Source organism: Bombina bombina, chromosome 2 (genome assembly GCF_027579735.1).
Source record: "Bombina bombina isolate aBomBom1 chromosome 2, aBomBom1.pri, whole genome shotgun sequence".
In the NCBI taxonomy this organism is placed as follows: Eukaryota; Metazoa; Chordata; class Amphibia; order Anura; family Bombinatoridae; genus Bombina; species Bombina bombina.
This window is the reverse complement of record NC_069500.1, coordinates 28,226,592-28,249,157: the sequence shown is the minus strand read 5'-3', so window position 1 is coordinate 28,249,157 and position 22,566 is coordinate 28,226,592. Positions and strand designations below refer to the sequence as shown.

The 22,566-nt window shown below is 39.9% G+C and overlaps 1 protein-coding gene across 3 annotated transcripts in view; it reads right to left on the bottom strand.

Annotated features, from left to right (window-relative positions):
- Positions 1–22,566, bottom strand: part of CNTFR (ciliary neurotrophic factor receptor) — a 1,195,985-nt gene that overhangs the window by 471,456 nt on the left and 701,963 nt on the right. The gene's annotated exons all lie outside the window — the stretch shown is intronic.

Here is a 22,566-nt window from a genome sequence, read left to right as displayed (position 1 = left end):
ATCTCTTTTCTGTTTCTGAGTAAATAGTACATACCAGCACTATTTCAAAATAACAAACTCTTGATTGAATAATAAAAACTACAGTTAAACACTAAAAAACTCTAAGCCATCTCCGTGGAGATGTTGCCTGTACAACGGCAAAGAGAATGACTGGGGTAGGCGGAGCCTAGGAGGGATCATGTGACCAGCTTTGCTGGGCTCTTTGCCATTTCCTGTTGGGGAAGAGAATATCCCACAAGTAAGGATGACGCCGTGGACCGGACACACCTATGTTGGAGAAATATATATTTATAGACACACATACATATGTATTTATGTGTATATATGTCGCTAAATACAGACCTACACATATAAATACATATGTATACACATTTAAACACACACACACTTATATATATATGCCTATATATGTGTACATATGTATTTATGTGTTTATATGTGTATATATGTCGCTAAATACAGACCTACACATATAAATACATATGTATACACATTTAAACACACACACATATATATATATGCCTATATATGTGTACATATGTATTTATGTGTTTATATGTGTATATATGTCGCTAAATACAGACCTACACATATAAATACATATGTATACACATTTAAACACACACACATATATATATATGCCTATATATGTGTACATATGTATTTATGTGTTTATATGTGTATATATGTCGCTAAATACAGACCTACACATATAAATACATATGTATACACATTTAAACACACACACACATATATATATTTATAGACACACATACATATGTATTTATGTGTATATATGTCGCTAAATACAGACCTACACATATAAATACATATGTATACACATTTAAACACACACACACACATATATATTTATAGACACACATACATATGTATTTATGTGTATATATGTCGCTAAATACAGACCTACACATATAAATACATATGTATACACATTTAAACACACACACACATATATATATATGCCTATATATGTGTACATATGTATTTATGTGTTTATATATGTCGCTAAATACAGACCTACACATATAAATACATATGTATACACATTTAAACACACACACACACATATATATATGCCTATATATGTGTACATATGTGTTTATGTGTTTATATGTGTATATATGTCGCTAAATACAGACCTACACATATAAATACATATGTATACACATTTAAACACACACACACACACATATATATATGCCTATATATGTGTACATATGTGTTTATGTGTTTATATGTGTATATATGTCGCTAAATACAGACCTACACATATAAATACATATGTATACACATTTAAACACACACACACACATATATATATGCCTATATATGTGTACATATGTGTTTATGTGTTTATATGTGTATATATGTCGCTAAATACAGACCTACACATATAAATACATATGTATACACATTTAAACACACACACACACACATATATATATGCCTATATATGTGTACATATGTGTTTATGTGTTTATATGTGTATATATGTCGCTAAATACAGACCTACACATATAAATACATATGTATACACATTTAAACACACACACACATATATATATTTATAGACACACATACATATGTATTTATGTGTATATATGTTGCTAAATACAGACCTACACATATAAATACATATGTATACACATTTAAACACACACACACATATATATATTTATAGACACACATACATATGTATTTATGTGTATATATGTCGCTAAATACAGACCTACACATATAAATACATATGTATACACATTTAAACACACACACACATATATATATTTATAGACACACATACATATGTATTTATGTGTTTATATGTGTATATATGTCGCTAAATACAGACCTACACATATAAATACATATGTATACACATTTAAACACACACACACATATATATATATGCCTATATATGTGTACATATGTATTTATGTGTTTATATATGTCGCTAAATACAGACCTACACATATAACTACATATGTATACACATTTAAACACACACACACATATATATATATGCCTATATATGTGTACATATGTGTTTATGTGTTTATATGTGTATATATGTCGCTAAATACAGACCTACACATATAAATACATATGTATACACATTTAAACACACACACACACATATATATATGCCTATATATGTGTACATATGTGTTTATGTGTTTATATGTGTATATATGTCGCTAAATACAGACCTACACATATAAATACATATGTATACACATTTAAACACACACACACATATATATATATTTATAGACACACATACATATGTATTTATGTGTTTATATGTGTATATATGTCGCTAAATACAGACCTACACATATAAATACATATGTATACACATTTAAACACACACACATATATATATTTATAGACACACATACATATGTATTTATGTGTATATATGTTGCTAAATACAGACCTACACATATAAATACATATGTATACACATTTAAACACACACACACACATATATATATGCCTATATATGTGTACATATGTGTTTATGTGTTTATATGTGTATATATGTCGCTAAATACAGACCTACACATATAAATACATATGTATACACATTTAAACACACACACACATATATATATATATATTTATAGACACACATACATATGTATTTATGTGTTTATATGTGTATATATGTCGCTAAATACAGACCTACACATATAAATACATATGTATACACATTTAAACACACACACACATATATATATTTATAGACACACATACATATGTAGATATACACATTACATTACAGTTAGCCAGAGCTCTGAAGTCGCGCTATCCTGATGTGCATTGCATTCAATTGCGTTCAAGCAAACACATTTACTCTTAACTCATAAAACCCCACTACATCCGACATGCGCAAAGAACAGCGATAAACCCCTTTTCGATTGTGCGCAACTTTTAGAGCGCCAATCTTAATATAGCCCTAATGGAGTGAAATACCACAGAAAGAACCAACACACTGTGAGTTGAAATTAATGATCGATAAGCTGGACAAATTATAATGTGATAGTGGATGAAATTTAAGTGGAAACATTTAGAAAGATTTGAAAGGTAGATTGGACATTTACCATTCAAATATAAATAAAAAAAGACTCCCAGTTTTAGTCATTAAACTGTTCGTCTTTAACACCTCTGCAATGAATCTGTTTCTTATATCTAGGACCTCTTAAGGCTGGGATTGTTAACCGTTTTTTGTACCATGGACTCCTTTGGCAGTCTGGGGAATTTTACAGATCGCTACTCAGAATAAAAAGTTGCAATAGCGGTGGGTGCAATGAAGAGCATAAGCAATATTTGTATACTGTATCTAACATTATATAAACATATATGTGCTTTCTACTGGTCACACTTGCGCTGCTGATACCTTTGTTATCTGTTAACTACATTTATAATTAAAGGGAATTCTAAATTTCAATTAAAAGGATATGATAGCCAAATGTTGAAGCATATGAAACTGATGCTGCATAGCTGTACAAAGCTGACTAGAAAATATCACCTAAGCATCTCTATGTAAAAAAATGAAGATATTTTACCTCAAAAAGTATTCCCACCCTTCTGTAAAGAAACTTTAAGAAGCCAATCAGGATGCTAGTTCCAGGACTTGCAAGGGAGTGTGCATTTGACATTTGTGCTGGCACAGTCATGTTATTTTTCTATTCAGTTTAAGGAAGTTTACTATGAAATCTCACGAGATTTCGGTCAAATCTCATGAGATCACAGCAAAGCAAAACATGAGCTCAGCACTTTTGATTTTGATTGGCAATTGTTTTTTTCCCACTCAACTTGCAGCTTTACAGCAGCTGAAGTGTAACTGTTCACAGAGCACTTACTCTGGTGAGCTGAAGAAAGTTTGAGGTAAAATACCTCCCTTTTTTACATAGAGATGCTCAGGTGATATTTGAATTTCAGCTTTTTACAGTTATGCTGCATCACTTTCAAGTGATTTAGCATATGAATATTATGTCCCTTTAAAGGTTAGTGAAAATAAAGATGTACATTTTTTCCCCATAGACATTCACAGACCACCTCAAATCTACCCCATGTTTAAGAAAGATTATCGTCAAATTAAGTCTGAACTGCTGAACACTTCCTTGCTAATAGCTTCATTATTGCAAGGCTGAGATGTATAATTGTTTTGTAGATTTTACTAAACCTACCAGCTGTAGAACACAGCACGGGCAGAGCACCAATCTATGGGAGCCTCTAACGAGCAGAAATCGTTTGATAGTGTAGCTGTGTGGATCAGTCTTCCATAAGCTTTGCTGTGTAAATATTTAGGAGGGTTCTGATCACTCCAGCAGCACAGGTTTATACTCAAATGTAGAGAAGCCTCTGTTTTTGTGCATTTGTGTCTGCAAGTTAAGTGATAATACACAGAACACGCCGCCACAGACACAGCTTCCTCATCAGAGAAGGATTATGGGTAATTAGATTCACATTTGACTTAAAACAAAAGTGAGATGAATGACTTTGATTCGGAAATAGCTCAACTTAAATGCAGCAAACTATGATAAGAAAACTATGGGGCAAATGTATCAATGTGTGAGCGGACATGATACGAAGTAGCGTATAATGTCCACCGCACATCGATAAATTCCGACAGCATATGCTGTCTGCATTTATCATTGCACCATCAGTTCTTGTGAACTGCTGGTGCAATGCCGCCCCCTGCAGATTCGCGGCCAATCGTCCACTAGTAGGTGGTATCAATCAGCCTGATCATATTCGATGGGGTTGATTTCTGTCCGCCGCCTCAGAGCAGGTAGACAGGTTATAGAGCAGCGGTCTTTAGATTGATAAATATGCCCCTATGTGTCAACCGTTGTGTTTATGTGCTTATACAGTGTGTGTGTGTGTACGATTGTGTGTGCCACTGTCTGCATGTCCCTCTTTGTGTGAGTGTGTGTGTGTGTACGATTGTGTGAGTGCCACTGTCTGCATGTTCCTCTTTGTGTGTGTATGATTGTGTGAGTGCCACTGTCTGCATGTTCCTCTTTGTGTGTGTGTGTGTGTGTACGATTGTGTGAGTGCCACTGTCTGCATGTTCCTCTTTGTGTGTGTATGATTGTGTGAGTGCCACTGTCTGCATGTTCCTCTTTGTGTGTGTGTGTGTGTGTACGATTGTGTGAGTGCCACTGTCTGCATGTTCCTCTTTGTGTGTGTATGATTGTGTGAGTGCCACTGTCTGCATGTTCCTCTTTGTGTGTGTGTGAGTGTACGATTGTGTGTGTGCCACTGTCTGCATGTTTCTCTTTGTGTGTGTATGACTGTGAGTGCCACGGTCTGCATGTTCCTCTTTGTGTCTGTGTGTGTGAGTGTACAATTGTGAGTGCCACTGTCTGCATGTTCCTCTTTGTGTGTGTGTGTGTATGATTGTGTGAGTGCCACTGTCTGCATGTTCCTCTTTGTGTGTGTATGTGTATGATTGTGTGAGTGCCACTGTCTGCATGCTCCTCTTTGTGTGTGTGTGTGTGTGTGTGTGTATGATTGTGTGAGTGCCACTGTCTGCATGTTCCTCTTTGTGTGTGTGTGTATGATTGTGTGAGTGCCACTGTCTGCATGCTCCTCTTTGTGTGTGTATGATTGTGTGAGTGCCACTGCCTGCATGTTCTTCTTTGTGTGTGTGTGTGTGTGTGTATGATTGTGTGAGTGCCACTGTCTGCATGCTCCTCTTTGTGTGTGTATGATTGTGTGAGTGCCACTGTCTGCATGTTCCTTTTTGTGTGTGTATGATTGTGTGAGAGCCACTGTCTGCATGTTCCTCTTTGTGTGTGTGTGTGTGTGTGTGTATGATTGTGTGAGTGCCACTGTCTGCATGTTCCTCTTTGTGTCTGTGTGTGTGAGTGTACGATTGTGAGTGCCACTGTCTGCATGTTCCTCTTTGTGTGTGTGTGTGTGTATGATTGTGTGAGTGCCACTGTCTTCATGTTCCTCTTTGTGTGTGTATGTGCATGATTGTGTGAGTGCCACTGTCTGCATGCTCCTCTTTGTGTGTGTGTATGATTGTGTGAGTGCCACTGTCTGCATGTTCCTCTTTGTGTGTGTGTGTGTGTATGATTGTGTGAGTGCCACTGTCTGCATGCTCCTCTTTGTGTGTGTGTATGATTGTGTGAGTGCCACTGTCTGCATGTTCCTCTTTGTGTGTGTATGATTGTGTGAGTGCCACTGTCTGCATGTTCCTCTTTGTGTGTGTGTGTGTGTATGATTGTGTGAGTGCCACTGTCTGCATGTTCCTCTTTGTGTGTGTGTGTATGATTGTGTGAGTGCCACTGTCTGCATGTTCCTCTTTGTGTGTGTGTGTATGATTGTGTGAGTGCCACTGTCTGCATGTTCCTCTTTGTACGAGTGTGTGTACGATTGTGTGTGCCACTGTCTGCATGTTCCTCTTTGTGTGAGTGTGTGTGTGTACGATTCTGGGAGTGCCACTGTCTGTATGTTCCTCTTTGTGTGTGTGTGTGTGAGTGTGTATGATTGTGTGAGTGCCACTGTCTGCATGTTTATCTTTGTGCGAGTGTGTGTGTGTACGATTGTGTGTGTGCTCCTGTCTGCATGTTCCTCTTTGTGCGACTGTATGTGTGTGTATGATTGTATAAGTGCCACTGTCTGCATGTTCCTCTTTGTGTGTATGATCGTGTGAGTGCCACTGTCTGCATGTTCCTCTTTGTGTGTGTGTTTGTGTGTGAGTGTGTGTGTACGATTGTGTGAGTGCCACTGTCTGCATGTTCCTCTTTGTGTGTGTATGATTGTGTGAGTGCAACTGTCTGCATGTTCCTCTTTGTGTGTGTATGATTGTGTGAGTGCCACTGTCTGCATGTTCCTCTTTGTGTGTGTGTGTGTGTATGATTGTGTGAGTGCCACTGTCTGCATGTTCCTCTTTGTGTGTGTGTGTATGATTGTGTGAGTGCCACTGTCTGCATGCTCCTCTTTGTGTGTGTATGATTGTGTGAGTGCCACTGTCTGCATGTTCCTCTTTGTGTGTGTATGATTGTGTGAGTGCCACTGTCTGCATGTTCCTCTTTGTGTGTGTGTGTGTGTGTGTATGATTGTGTGAGTGCCACTGTCTGCATGTTCCTCTTTGTGTGTGTGTGTGTGTGTGTGTGTATGATTGTGTGAGTGCCACTGTCTGCATGTTCCTCTTTGTGTGTGTGTGTGTGTATGATTGTGTGAGTGCCACTGTCTGCATGTTCCTCTTTGTGTGTGTGTGTGTATGATTGTGTGAGTGTCACTGGCTGCATGCTCCTCTTTGTGTGTGTATGATTGTGTGAGTGCCACTGTCTGCATGCTCCTCTTTGTGCGTGTATGATTGTGTGAGAGCCACTGTCTGCATGTTCCTCTTTGTGTGTGTGTGTGTATGATTGTGTGAGTGCCACTGTCTGCATGTTCCTCTTTGTGTCTGTGTGTGTGAGTGTATGATTGTGAGTGCCACTGTCTGCATGTTCCTCTTTGTGCGAGTGTGTGTGTGTACGATTGTGTGTGCCACTGTCTGCATGTTCCTCTTTGTGTGAGTGTGTGTGTATACGATTGTGGGAGTGCCCCTGTCTGCATGTTCCTCTTTGTGTGTGTATGATTGTGTGAGTGCCACTGTCTGTATGTTCCTCTTTGTGTGTGCGTGTGTGAGTGTGTATGATTATGTGAGTGCCACTGTCTGCATGTTTATCTTTGTGCGAGTCTGTGTGTGTGTACGATTGTGTGTGTGCCACTGTCTGCATGTTCCTCTTTGTGTGCATGATCGTGTGAGTGCCACTGTCTGCATGTTCCTCTTTGTGTGTGTGTGTGTGTAAGTGTGTGTGTACGATTGTGTGTGTGCCACTATCTGCATGTTCCTCTTTGTGCAAGTGTGTGTGTGTACGATTGTGTGAGTGCCACTGTCTGCATGTTCCTCTTTGTGTGTGTGTGTGTGTGTGTGAGTGTGTGTGTACGATTGTGTGTGTGCCACTGTCTGCATGTTCCTCTTTGTGTGTGTGTGTGTATGATTGTGTGAGTGCCACTGTCTGCATGTTCCTCTTTGTGTGTGTGTGTATGATTGTGTGAGTGCCACTGTCTGCATGTTCCTCTTTGTACGAGTGTGTGTGTGTACGATTGTGTGTGCCACTGTCTGCATGTTCCTCTTTGTGTGAGTGTGTGTGTGTACGATTGTGGGAGTGCCACTGTCTGCATGTTCCTCTTTGTGTGTGTATGATTGTGTGAGTGCCACTGTCTGTATGTTCCTCTTTGTGTGTGTGTGTGTGTGAGTGTGTATGATTGTGTGAGTGCCACTGTCTGCATGTTTATCTTTGTGCGAGTGTGTGTGTGTGTACGATTGTGTGTGGGCCCCTGTCTGCATGTTCCTCTTTGTGCGACTGTATGTGTGTGTGTGTATGATTGTATAAGTGCCACTGTCTGCATGTTCCTCTTTGTGTATGATCGTGTGAGTGCCACTGTCTGCATGTTCCTCTTTGTGTGTGTGTGAGTGTGTGTGTACGATTGTGTGAGTGCCACTGTCTGCATGTTCCTCTTTGTGTGTGTATGATTGTGTGAGTGCCACTGTCTGCATGTTCCTCTTTGTGTGTGTATGATTGTGTGAGTGCCACTGTCTGCATGTTCCTCTTTGTGTGTGTGTGTGTGTGTATGATTGTGTGAGTGCCACTGTCTGCATGTTCCTCTTTGTGTGTGTGTGTATGATTGTGTGAGTGCCACTGTCTGCATGCTCCTCTTTGTGTGTGTATGATTGTGTGAGTGCCACTGTCTGCATGTTCCTCTTTGTGTGTGTATGATTGTGTGAGTGCCACTGTCTGCATGTTCCTCTTTGTGTGTGTGTGTGTGTGTGTGTGTGTGTATGATTGTGTGAGTGCCACTGTCTGCATGTTCCTCTTTGTGTGTGTATGATTGTGTGAGTGCCACTGTCTGCATGTTCCTCTTTGTGTGTGTATGATTGTGTGAGTGCCACTGTCTGCATGTTCCTCTTTGTGTGTGTGTGTGTGTGTGTGTATGATTGTGTGAGTGCCACTGTCTGCATGTTCCTCTTTGTGTGCGTGTGTATGTGTATGATTGTGTGAGTGCCACTGTCTGCATGTTCCTCTTTGTGTCTGTGTGTGTGAGTGTACGATTGTGAGTGCCACTGTCTGCATGTTCCTCTTTGTGCGAGTGTGTGTGTGTGTACGATTGTGTGTGCCACTGTCTGCATGTTCCTCTTTGTGTGAGTGTGTGTGTGTGTATACGATTGTGGGAGTGCCACTGTCTGCATGTTTATCTTTGTGCGAGTCTGTGTGTGTGTACGATTGTGTGTGTGCCACTGTCTGCATGTTCCTCTTTGTGTGTGTGTGTGTGTGTGTGTGTGTGAGTGTGTATGATTGTGTGAGTGCCACTGTCTGCATGTTTATCTTTGTGCGAGTCTGTGTGTGTGTACGATTGTGTGTGTGCCACTGTCTGCATGTTCCTCTTTGTGTGCATGATCGTGTGAGTGCCACTGTCTGCATGTTCCTCTTTGTGTGTGTGTGTGTGTGTGTGTAAGTGTGTGTGTACGATTGTGTGTGTGCCACTGTCTGCATGTTCCTCTTTGTGCAAGTGTGTGTGTGTGTACGATTGTGTGAGTGCCACTGTCTGCATGTTCCTCTTTGTGTGTGTGTGTGTGTGAGTGTACGATTGTGTGTGAGCCACTGTCTGCATGTTCCTCTTTGTGTGTGTGTGTGTATGATTGTGTGAGTGCCACTGTCTGCATGTTCCTCTTTGTGTGTGTGTGTGTGAGTGTGTGTGTATATGATTGTGTGAGTGCCACTGTCTGCATGTTCCTCTTTGTACGAGTGTGTGTGTGTACAATTGTGTGTGCCACTGTCTGCATGTTCCTCTTTGTGTGAGCGTGTGTGTATGATTGTGGGAGTGCCACTGCCTGCATGTTCCTTTTTGTGTGTGTATGATTGTCTGCATGTTCCTCTTTGTGTGTGTGTGTGTGTGTGTGTGTGAGTGTGTGTGTACGATTGTGTGAGTGCCACTGTCTGCATGTTCCTCTTTGTGCAAGTGTGTGTGTGTGTGTGTACGATTGTGTGAGTGCCACTGTCTGCATGTTCTTCTTTGTGTGTGTGTGTGTGTGTGTGTGTGTGAGTGTACGATTATGTGTGTGCCACTGTCTGCATGTTCCTCTTTGTGCGACTGTATGTGTGTGCCACTGTATGACTGTATGTAAGTATACGATTGTGTGTGTGTGCCACTGTCTGCATGTTTCTCTTTGTGCAAGTGTGTGTGCACGATTGTGTGTGTGCCACTGTCTGCATGTTCCTCTCTGTGTGTGTGTGTACAATTGTGTGTGTGCCACTGTGTGCATGTTTCTCTTTGTGCGACTGTATGTGTGTGCCACTGTATGACTGTATGTAAGTGTCACTGTCTGCATGTTCCTCTTTGTGTGTATGATCGTGTGAGTGCCACTGTCTGCATGTTCCTCTTTGTGTGTGTGTGTGTGTGTGAGTGTGTGTGTACGATTGTGTGAGTGCTACTGTCTGCATGTTCCTCTTTGTGTGTGTGTGTGTGAGTGTGTGTGTACGATTGTGTGTGTGTGCCACTGTCTGCATGTTTCTCTTTGTGCAAGTGTGTGTGCACGATTGTGTGTGTGCCACTGTCTGCATGTTCCTCTCTGTGTGTGTGTGTACAATTGTGTGTGTGCCACTGTGTGCATGTTTCTCTTTGTGCAAGTGTGTGTGTACGATTGTGTGTGTGCCACTGTCTGCATGTTCCTCTCTGTGTGTACGATATTGTGTCTGCCACTGTCTGCATGCTCCTCTTTGCGCGAGTGTGTGTGTACGATTGTGTGAGTGCCACTGTCTGCAAGTTCCTCTTTGTGTGTGTGTGTAGGCATGTTTTCGCTTGTACATGTAAATCAATGTGTGTTTCCATATGTCTGTGTGTGATATGTATGTATATACTGTATGTATGTGCATATGCGTGTATGTATGTTTTTATGCATGTATGTATGTATCTATACAGGGAGTGCAGAATTATTAGGCAAATGAGTATTTTGACCACATCATCCTCTTTATGCATGTTGTCTTACTCCAAGCTGTATAGGCTCGAAAGCCTACTACCAATTATGCATATTAGGTGATGTGCATCTCTGTAATGAGAAGGGGTGTGGTCTAATGACATCAACACCCTATATCAGGTGTGCATAATTATTAGGCAACTTCCTTTCCTTTGGCAAAATGGGTCAAAAGAGGGACTTGACAGGCTCAGAAAAGTCAAAAATAGTGAGATATCTTGCAGAGGGATGCAGCACTCTTAAAATTGCAAAGCTTCTGAAGCGTGATCATCGAACAATCAAGCGTTTCATTCAAAATAGTCAACAGGGTCGCAAGAAGCGTGTGGAAAAACCAAGGCGCAAAATAACTGCTCATGAACTGAGAAAAGTCAAGCGTACAGCTACCAAGATGCCACTTGCCACCAGTTTGGCCATATTTCAGAGCTGCAACATCACTGGAGTGCCCCAAAGCACAAGGTGTGCAATACTCAGAGACATGGCCAAGGTAAGAAAGGCTGAAAGACGACCACCACTGAACAAGACACACAAGCTGAAACGTCAAGACTGGGCCAAGAATAATCTCAAGACTGATTTTTCTAAGGTTTTATGGACTGATGAAATGAGAGTGAGTCTTGATTGGCCAGATGGATGGGCCCGTGGCTGGATTGGTAAAGGGCAGAGAGCTCCAGTCCGACTCAGACGCCAGCAAGGTGGAGGTGGAGTACTGGTTTGGGCTGGTATCATCAAAGATGAGCTTGTGGGGCCTTTTCGGGTTGAGGATGGAGTCAAGCTCAACTCCCAGTCCTACTGCCAGTTTCTGGAAGACACCTTCTTCAAGCAGTGGTACAGGAAGAAGTCTGCATCCTTCAAGAAAAACATGATTTTCATGCAGGACAATGCTCCATCACACGCGTCCAAGTACTCCACAGCGTGGCTGGCAAGAAAGGGTATAAAAGAAGAAAATCTAATGACATGGCCTCCTTGTTCACCTGATCTGAACCCCATTGAGAACCTGTGGTCCATCATCAAATGTGAGATTTACAAGGAGGGAAAACAGTACACCTCTCTGAACAGTGTCTGGGAGGCTGTGGTTGCTGCTGCACGCAATGTTGATGGTGAACAGATCAAAACACTGACAGAATCCATGGATGGCAGGCTTTTGAGTGTCCTTGCAAAGAAAGGTGGCTATATTGGTCACTGATTTGTTTTTGTTTTGTTTTTGAATGTCAGAAATGTATATTTGTGAATGTTGAGATGTTATATTGGTTTCACTGGTAAAAATAAATAATTGAAATGGGTATATATTTGTTTTTTGTTAAGTTGCCTAATAATTATGCACAGTAATAGTCACCTGCACACATAGATATCCCCCTAAAATAGCTATAACTAAAAACAAACTAAAAACTACTTCCAAAACTATTCAGCTTTGATATTAATGGGTTTTTTGGGTTCATTGAGAACATGGTTGTTGTTCAATAATAAAATTAATCCTCAAAAATACAACTTGCCTAATAATTCTGCACTCCCTGTATTTATATATATATATATATATATATATATATATATATATATATACAGTATATATATATATATATCCAAGAACAAGAGGGGGTATATGCACTCTCACCAAATACCATCAGCTGCCAGGGTGCTCTGTAGGGAAATTCATCAGCAAAGTCAAAGAAAGCACTCACTGGTCTTCAGATAAATCATCAAAATAGAATTTTATTAGTGACGTTTCGGGACACAGTATACAGTATACAGTAATAGGAATGACTATGGACTCCCACATATTTACGTGGGAGTCCATGGTCATTCCTATTACTGTATACTACTTTATGAGAGCCATGTTCCATTTAATAACTGTAATATTGCTAGCTTGTTTAGCCATTTCCTTTTTGTTCATCCTAGTATGTGACTCCACTTTTCAGTTTTTGCTTCTGTGGTTGTACCGAATTTTTTGGTATCCTTTCAATTTTTCAATTTTTTGGTAGCCTCTGTTCTGTGGAGTCACACAGTTGGATATGTAGTGCTATTTTGCTTGTTTGTTATTTGATGACTTGCCATATATGGCGTCTATTGTTTACTGGTTGCTATGGCAACCGTATATATATATTACCATATGGCGATATAACATATTACCCATTTTTGTCATTAATGTTGCCTTGTCCTTATTTTGTATGCTTAGCGCTTGTTTTATGCCTGTATAAGTATTCTGGCTTTTTGATGTTTTTCTTTATTCAGTCTCTACACGTTGCCGCGGGCGATGACGTCACTCGCTAGGGGCGGCGCATCTACCGCGGAGAGCGTGGCGCACTTTTCTCTGGTGGCGGTTCATAACACAGCTGGGTGGTAAGTTTTGGTAACCTTGTAAGTTTGAGGACGGGCAGTTTATTGCCCGAAAACGTTCACTAATTAAAGGTGAAACTATTTGAAAGACTTCTGGAGTGCTTCTTGTCTTCTGCTATATATATATATATATATATATATATATATATATACATACATGTATCTATGCGTGTATGAATGTATGTATGTGTGCATGTATGCATGCATGTGTGTATGTATGTGTGTATGTATATAACAGTGTAAATTTGTTGTCCTTTCAAAATAACTCAACACACTATTAATGATAAACCGTTGGCAACAAAAGTAAGTACACCCCTAAGTGGAAATGTCCAAATTGGGCTCAAAGTGTAAATATTTTGTGTGGCCACCATTATTTTCCATCACTGCCTTAACCCTCTTGGACATGAAGTTCACCGGAGCTTCACAGGTTGCCACTGGAGTCCTCTTCCACTCCTCCATGACGACATCACGGAGCTGGTGGATGTTAGAGACCTTGCACTCCCCCACCTTCCATTTGAGGATGCCCCACAGATGCTCAATACGGTTTAAGTTTGGAGACATGCTTGGTCAGTCCATCACCTTTACCCTCAGCTTCTTTAGCAAGGCAGTGGTCGTCTTGGAGGTGTGTTTGGGGTTGTTATCATGTTGGAATACTGCCCTGCGGCCCAGCCTCCGAAGGGAGGGGATCATGCTCTGCTTCAGTATGCCACAGTACATGTTGGCATTTATGGTTCCCTCAATGAACTGTAGCTCCCCAGTGCTGGCAGCACTCATGCAGGCCCAGACCATAACACTCCCACCACCAGGTTTGACTGTAGGCAAGACACACTTGTCTTTGTACTCCTCACCTGGTTCCCGCCACACACACTTGACACCATCTGAACCAAATAAGTTTATCTTGGTCTCAGTGGACCACAGGACATGGTTCCAGTAATCCATGTCCTTAGTCTGCTTGTCTTCAGCAAACTGTTTGCAGGCTTTCTTGTGCATCATCTTTATAAGAGGCTTTCTTCTGGGATGACAGCCATGCAGACCAATCTGATGCAGTGTGTGGCATATGGTTTGAGCACTGACAGGCTCCCCCACCCCTTCAACCTCTGCAACAATGCTAGCAGCACTCATAGGTCTATTTCCCAAAGACAACTTCTGGATATGACACTGAGCATGTACACTCAACTTCTTTGGTTGACCATGGTGAGACCTGTTCTGAGTGGAACCTGTCCTGTGAAACCGCTGTATGGTTTTGCCCACCATGCTGCAGCTCAGTTTTAGGGTCTTGGCAATCTTCTTATAGCCTAGGCCATCTTTATGTAGAGCAGAGAGTTCTTTGCCATGAGGTGCCATGTTGAACTTCCAGTGACCAGTATGAGAGTGTGAGAGTGATAACACCAAATTCAACACACCTGCTCCCCATTCACACCTGAGGTCTTGTAACACTAACAAGTCACATGACACCGGGGAGGGAAAATGGCTAATTGGGCCCAATTTGGACATTTTCTCTTAGGGGTGTACTCACTTTTGTTGCCAACGGTTTAGACATTAATGGCTGTGTGTTGAGTTATTTTGAGGGGCCAGCACATTTACACTGTTATACAGACTGTACACTCACTATTTTACATTGTAGCAAAGTGTCATTTCTTCAGTGTTGTCACATGAAAAGATATAATAAAATATTTACATAAATATGAGGGGTGTACTCACTTTTGTAAGATACTGTATATGTGAGATACTGTGTATATATATATATATATATGTATATATATATATATATATATATATATATATATATGTATATATATATATATATATATATATATATATATATTTATGTATAGATATATGTATATATGAATGTGTGTATGTATGCATGTATGTATGTGCATATGTATGTATGCATGCATGTGTGTATGTATGTATGTGTGTATGTATGTTTGAATGAATGTTTGCATGTATTTATGTATGTGAGTATGTGCGTATGCATGTGTGCCTATGTGTGTATGCATACATGTATGTATGTGTGTATGTATGTATTCATGCATGTATGCATGTATGTGTGTATGCATGTATGTGTGTATGCATATATGTATGTCTGTATGTATGTGTGTATGCATGTATGCATGTGTGTATGTATGTATGCATGTATGTGTGTTTGTATGTATGTGTGTATGCATGTATGTATACATGTGTGTATGTATGCATGCATGTATGTGTGCATGTATGTGTGTATATATGTATGTGTGTGTATGTATGCATGCATGTATGTGTGTATGTATTTATGTATGCATGTATCTGTGCATATATGCATGCATGTATGTGTGGATGTATGCATGTGTGTATGTATGTGTGTATGTAGATCAGACACTATATTACAGCCAACATGTAACAATTGAACAGTTGTATAACCTCTCTGCATTAAAAAAAACATCCTGAGTTCCATATGTGGCACGTGCACGTTAAATTGCAGATTCCTGGGCTACATTTTGCCCAATCATATTATTTGCTGTTACATTTAGGCCGTGCATAGGTCTAACCTAGCGCTAACCAAACAAGATGAATCTAATCAGTCTCCTCAGGAAGCCGCTCACAATCCGCAAACGTAAGGCAGACTCATGAAACAGCGACTCCTTGAAGGGCCCTCACGTGATCTCACCATAGGATGCCAAGTTATGTCAAGGATATTTCAGCATTCCTGGTTCACTGTACACTATTCCCTCTTGGGACAAACTTTTTTCCCAAGTTTGCTGCGTCTGCTCAGGCAGCAACCGCCTCTCACTGCTTTGTCTGCCGAAAACATTTATTTATTTTACTTTTTCTGTAAATGTTAAGCATTTGCCTGTGATATTATCCTCATTTACTCTTCTTATGCCGCCAGTTTGCTGGGCTGCCACATATGGCCAATTATACTTTCATATTTCTTGTCTTTTCATGTTAATAAAAGAAACAAATTCGCATTGCAAACAAAAATGGATACAACTGATTTATTTATTGAAGTTGATACTAAACATATTTCTTTCAAGTTGAAAAGGTTTTAATCATTATTTTATTTTTTCCCATATGGTTACCATTTTTTATTAAATATTGAAGCCTTTAGTAAAGGTCAAGGCAGAAATAGTTCCCTGTCATATAAGTCTTCTGATATACAATTTAACAAATAAAATACTTCCGTTATCACACTTTGGCTTGCGCATTTGTCTTGAGCTCTGTGGTGCCAATTTAAAGGGACATTAAACTTGAGCACAACTATAAAGGAAAAGTAACTACTCACCATGTTATTGCCAGATACTAACGCTTCGCCTCTTCCTATTGGTCTTCACCACCTTAGAGCTTAGGTATTTCTCACACCCTGTGACAGAAGCACTGTACCCTCGCAGGTTAGTGATGTAGGGATAGTCAGCTGTATCATTTACTTGGGAATAGTGCACATGACACATCGTGTGAACTTTACATTTTGTACACAGTTACACAAGATATATTTCAAAAAGCACTCGGCAATAATATAGAGTAATGCAGCCAAAATGTAAAGCTCCTGCTCTGTATCATACACACCAGCCTGAAGTATATTATAAAGTTGTCAAAAAGTTGACAACCTCATTGCTATGCAAATTCTCACTACTTCTGTCACAGTGTGTGAGAATACCTGTGCTCCAAGATGGCCGCTCCAGTACAAAAATGTGGAGCAAGATAGTCACCCCAGTACAAAGAGGTGGAGCAAGATGGCCGCCCCAGTACAAAGAGGTGGAGCAAGATGGCCGCCCCAGTACAAAGAGGTGGAGCAAGATGACCGTCCCAGTACAAAGAGGTGGAGCTTCACTATCAGACAATTTTTAAGGGGTTAAAATAGCATAGTGAGTAGAAACCATTCTAATGTGCCTTTACCAGGACAACTATTTAGCCATGTTTGGAGCTTGAGAAGGGGAAATGTGGATATAGGGGTATACATGTCGGGCTGATTTTTGGGAGGCGTGTTAGACAGTAACGGAAGATTTAATATTTTAGTTACCGGTAGTTTTTTTAGGCGCAGGCAGTTTCTAAAGTTCCGTAAGTCACTGGCGACTCCAGAAATTTTTAGTTACGCTTATTTCTGGACATCGCTAGTTTATCCGACTTACGGCACTTTAGCAACTGCCGGCGGGGTATATGTAATACCCCTATGTGCAAGGTGAAACTACGGGCGGCGTGGGTTCCCTCGCTTGCGCCAAAAACTATGCTGTATATCAGATTGCGCCCCAATTGCTTGAGCAGCTAAGCCTCAAGCTCTTTTGCAACCAATCACGTAAGAACAGGGTTTGTCAACCATCTCAGATGAATAAGTTCAGGGAGATCTAACTGCACCACCATTTAAGTAACAGGGAGGTTAGGAAGCAGAAGGGACATAATACGCATATGCTAAATCACTTGAAAGTGATACAGCATATTTGTAAAAAGCTGACAGGAAAAATAATCCCCTGAGCATCTCTATGTAAAAAAGGAAGATATTTTACCACACAATTTCCTCAGCTCACTAGAGTAAGTGCTCTGTAAAAAGTGATACGTCAGGTAGAAAAAAAAAAAAGAGAGGAAGAAATGAACAGCAGCCAATCAACATCAGCAGTGCTGAGGTCATAAACTCTTACTGTGATCTCATGAGATTTCATTGTAAACTTCCTTAACCCTTTGAGTGCTAATGACGGCTCTGAGCCAACACAGAGTTTCTCACTCTGGTGCTAATGACGACTTAGAGCCGTCATGAGCACTCTCCCACCTTGAGGGAGATCTGGGGGCTCCTTACTGCTCCTACCCCGGCAATCGTGCTTGTAGAATGACAGGCATCACCGGGGCTTCACGTGATGCGCGGTGACGTACGTCACGCGCAATTTAGTGATGACGTCACCGCGCAACTTTATTTATACTTAACAATGTTAAGTATAGGAGGAGGGGGCATACTGCTTAGAAGCCTGTATCTCAGGCATCTAAGCAGCTACAGACCCCCAAGACCCCCCATTGTTGGAAAGGTAATCACTTAACCTTTCCAACAGTATAAGTCTTGGGGGTCTGTAAAAAAAAAAAAAAAGTTAAAAAAAATGTTTTCAAAAATTTAAAAAATAAAAAAATAAAATAAAATATTAGTACCCAGGTGGGAAATGGCTTAGCAGCCAAAGGGTTAAAGTAAATAGGGAAATAACAGGAGTGTGCATGAGGCATGCTCCCTTGCAGGTCCTGGGACAGACATACTGATTGGCTGCTTAAAGTCCTTTACAATGGGGTGTGAATACCTAGGACATTTTGAGGTAAAATATGTTTCTTTTTTACATAGAGATGTTCAGTTGATATTTTCTAGTCAGCTTTTTACAGCATCACTTTCAAGTGTTTCAACATTTGGGAAACATATCCCTTTAAGTCTGCTGCTTCTTAAATTCTAGTTAAGCGAACCTGCAAATGGAAAAATGCTTCTTCTTATTACTGAAATGCATCTACGTATATTGAATATCAAAACCTGTATGATGAGTCACGTAGACCGCAGAAAACAAATGCAATATTAAAACAGAAACTGCAGCGAAGGAGCCTGGTCGTACGTCCTTCTAAATTGTAATATTGCTTTCAAATATTCAAATGTTACATTCAATATCTGAATGTTAACATTTGTTCCTGAAACATTCAAAGGGCAGAACTTGCATTGTGAATAAATATGTTTAGTTGTCTTACTGAGATTTTTCTAAAACAATGTTGGGTTTCTCTATGTTATGATGGCGTTTATGCGCGCACTTCGCATCGCTACAGCAGAGTATGTATCATTCGCTTTTTGTGCGAGTGGACTTTGAAATCCTTGACACATTTTATCTAGACTTTATAGTCACAGATGTTTTCAAGCAGAAAGGTTCTTCAAGTCAAAAATTGTTTACAGAGACCAAATGTTTATTAATAATCTTTCATATGAATATTTTACAGATAGCAAGAAGTCGTCTTAAATTAAATTTCATAAAAATGCTGTTTGCTTTGAAGTTTCATATTATCATCTCAAGCTGGTCGAGACAACAACTCTAAACTTACTTCTGATGCTGAATTAATGTCCCCTATGGAACCAGTACATTCAATTTCACTTGCCCAGCAGATGATCAGTAGAGCCTAAAAATAGCGGCACAACTTTATGCAACTGAGGTGGTCAAAGCTGATAAAATGATTTATAAACATACTGATATAACATAACTGTTGCTAACCAATTACAACAGCTGATTTAATGATAACTCAGTCCTTGTGCTAAAGTCAAAAAAATTATTAACTAACTCAGCTGTAGATGATTTTAATAACCAGTATAGATCTCTCACTCTTATGGAGACTGGCATGAAAGGGGTTACTTAATGACAATGCCAGTGAAGTTTCTAGCTGATGTTAGGCTGAGCATGGGGTCATGTGACTCTTACGCTCGGTGATGTCATGGCCTGTGTAAGGCAGTAGTCCAGCATATGCGGATGTGTAAACATGTCAGGACGGGGGACACAAGGCAGAGCGTAAGGAGCTAAAAAAGGTAAAGCAGCTGACATATTGGCTGTTTCAAATTAACGCAAGAAAGCAATTACTGTGAACATGGATGGTCCACTGATATAACTGGGGGAAAAGAGCATTGGAAATGTGTTTCATATAACTGTCCTGGTGCCCGAGGGCCAAACTAAGAAACAACAGCCATATCTTAATCTAATATTCTGGTAAATAGGGATTTGCTTCCTGAAGCTGAGAACCTTTTTTAATGCTAAATAACTACCAGTTATGGACATTATACTCAATATTACTGTACGTTCTACATGAGCTCTCACGCTTGTCACACAGTAAAGGGCTTTTTTAATGCTTTTATGAGAGTCCTTAGCTTACTATGGGGTTGATCATATTCTATTGGTTGAAAATTATCTCCATATTAAAGGCTGCCATTGAGCTGTTTTGCTGATGACGCAATAACAATCAGCTCCATATTAACGGCTGCCATTGTGCTGTTTTGCTGATGACGCAATAACAATCAGCTCCATATTGACGGCTGCCATTGTGCTGTTTTGCTGATGACGCAATAACAATCAGATCCATATTGACGGCTGCCATTGAGCTGTTTTGCTGATGACACTATCACAAATAGCTCCATATTAACGGCTGCCATTGAGCTGTTTTGCTGATGACACTATCACAAATAGCTCCATATTAACGGCTGCCATTGAGCTGTTTTGCTGATGACACTATCACAAATAGCTCCATATTAACGGCTGCCATTGTGCTGTTTTGCTGATGATGCAATAACAATCAGCTCCATATTAACGGCTGCCATTGAGCTATTTTGCTGATGACACTATAACAAACAGCTCCATATTAACGGCTGCCATTGTGCTGTTTTGCTGATGACGCAGTAACAATCAGATCCATATTAACGGCTGCCATTATGCTGTTTTGCTGATGACACAGTAACAATCAGATCCATATTAATGGCTGCCATTGTGCTGTTTTGCTGATGACACTATCACAAATAGCTCCATATTAACGGCAGCCATTATGCTGTTTTGCTGATGACGCAATAACAATCAGATCCATATTAACGGCTGCCATTGTGCTGTTTTGCTGATGACGCAATAACAATCAGATCCATATTAACGGCTGCCATTGTGCTGCTTTGCTGATGACACAATAACAATCAGATTCATATTAACGGCTGCCATTGTGCTGTTTTGCTGATGACGCAATAACAATCAGATCCATATTAACGGCTGCCATTGTGCTGTTTTGCTGATGATGCAATAACAATCAGCTCCATATTAACGGCTGCCATTGTGCTGTTTTGCTGATGATGCAGTAACAATCAGCTCCATATTAACGGCTGCCATTGTGCTGTTTTGCTGATGATGCAGTAACAATCAGATCCATATTAACGGCTGCCATTGTGCTGTTTTGCTGATGATGCAGTAACAATCAGCTCCATATTAACGGCTGCCATTGTGCTGTTTTGCTGATGATGCAATAACAATCAGCTCCATATTAACGGCTGCCATTGTGCTGTTTTGCTGATGATGCAATAACAATCAGATCCATATAAACGGCTGCCATTGTGCTGTTTTGCTGATGATGCAGTAACAATCAGCTCCATATTAACGGTTGCCATTGTGCTGTTTTGCTGATGACTCAATCACAAATAGCTCCATATTAACGGTTGCCATTGTGCTGTTTTGCTGATGACTCAATCACAAATAGCTCCATATTAACGGTTGCCATTGTGCTGTTTTGCTGATGACTCAATCACAAATAGCTCCATATTAACGGTTGCCATTGTGCTGTTTTGCTGATGATGCAATAACAATCAGATCCATATTAACGGCTGCCATTGTGCTGTTTTGCTGATGATGCAGTAACAATCAGATTAATGGCTGCCATTGTGCTGATGACACAGTAACTGTGTCAGCTATTTTTGCTGTTTATTTGCAGCATTTTTCATGATTGGTTTGGACAAAAATGGTCCTGTACTTAAAGGGATATGAAACCCAACATTTAAAAAAAAAAAAATTGTGATTCAGAAACAATATAAAAGTTAAAAAAAAGTTTCCAATTGACTTCTATTACATAATGTTCTCATGATATTCTTTATTGAAGAGATACCTAGGTAGACATCTGAAGCACTATATTAGTGCTGCCCTCTAGTGCTCTTGCAAATGGATAACATTCTTGCAAAACGGCTGCCATATAGTGCTCCAGAAATGGGCTGGCTCCTAAGCTTACGCCCCTGCTTTTCAACAAAAGATACCAAATGAACGAAGACAAAATGATAATAGAAGTAAATTAGAACGTTGTTTAAGATTTTATGCTCTATCTGAATAATTAAAGACAAATATTGGGCTTTACGATCCCAAGTAAGGAAACCAACCCCGAATGTTCCTTTGTGTTTCAGATAAAAAAAGCTCCAATTTACTTCTATTATCAAATTTGCTTCGTTCTCATGGTATTCTTTATGGAAGATGATCAGAACATTGCTAAAAGTATATCTGCAAAACTGCTGCCATACAGTGCACCAGACACATGCACGCTCCTGAGACTTCCTACATAGCTTTTTAACAAAGGATAAAAAGAGAATACATTACATTTAATAAAATAAGTCAATTGAAAAGATTTGTTTTTATTGTATCATGGAAGAAAGATTTTTTAATGCCCCTTTAAAATATTTTTTTTTGAACATT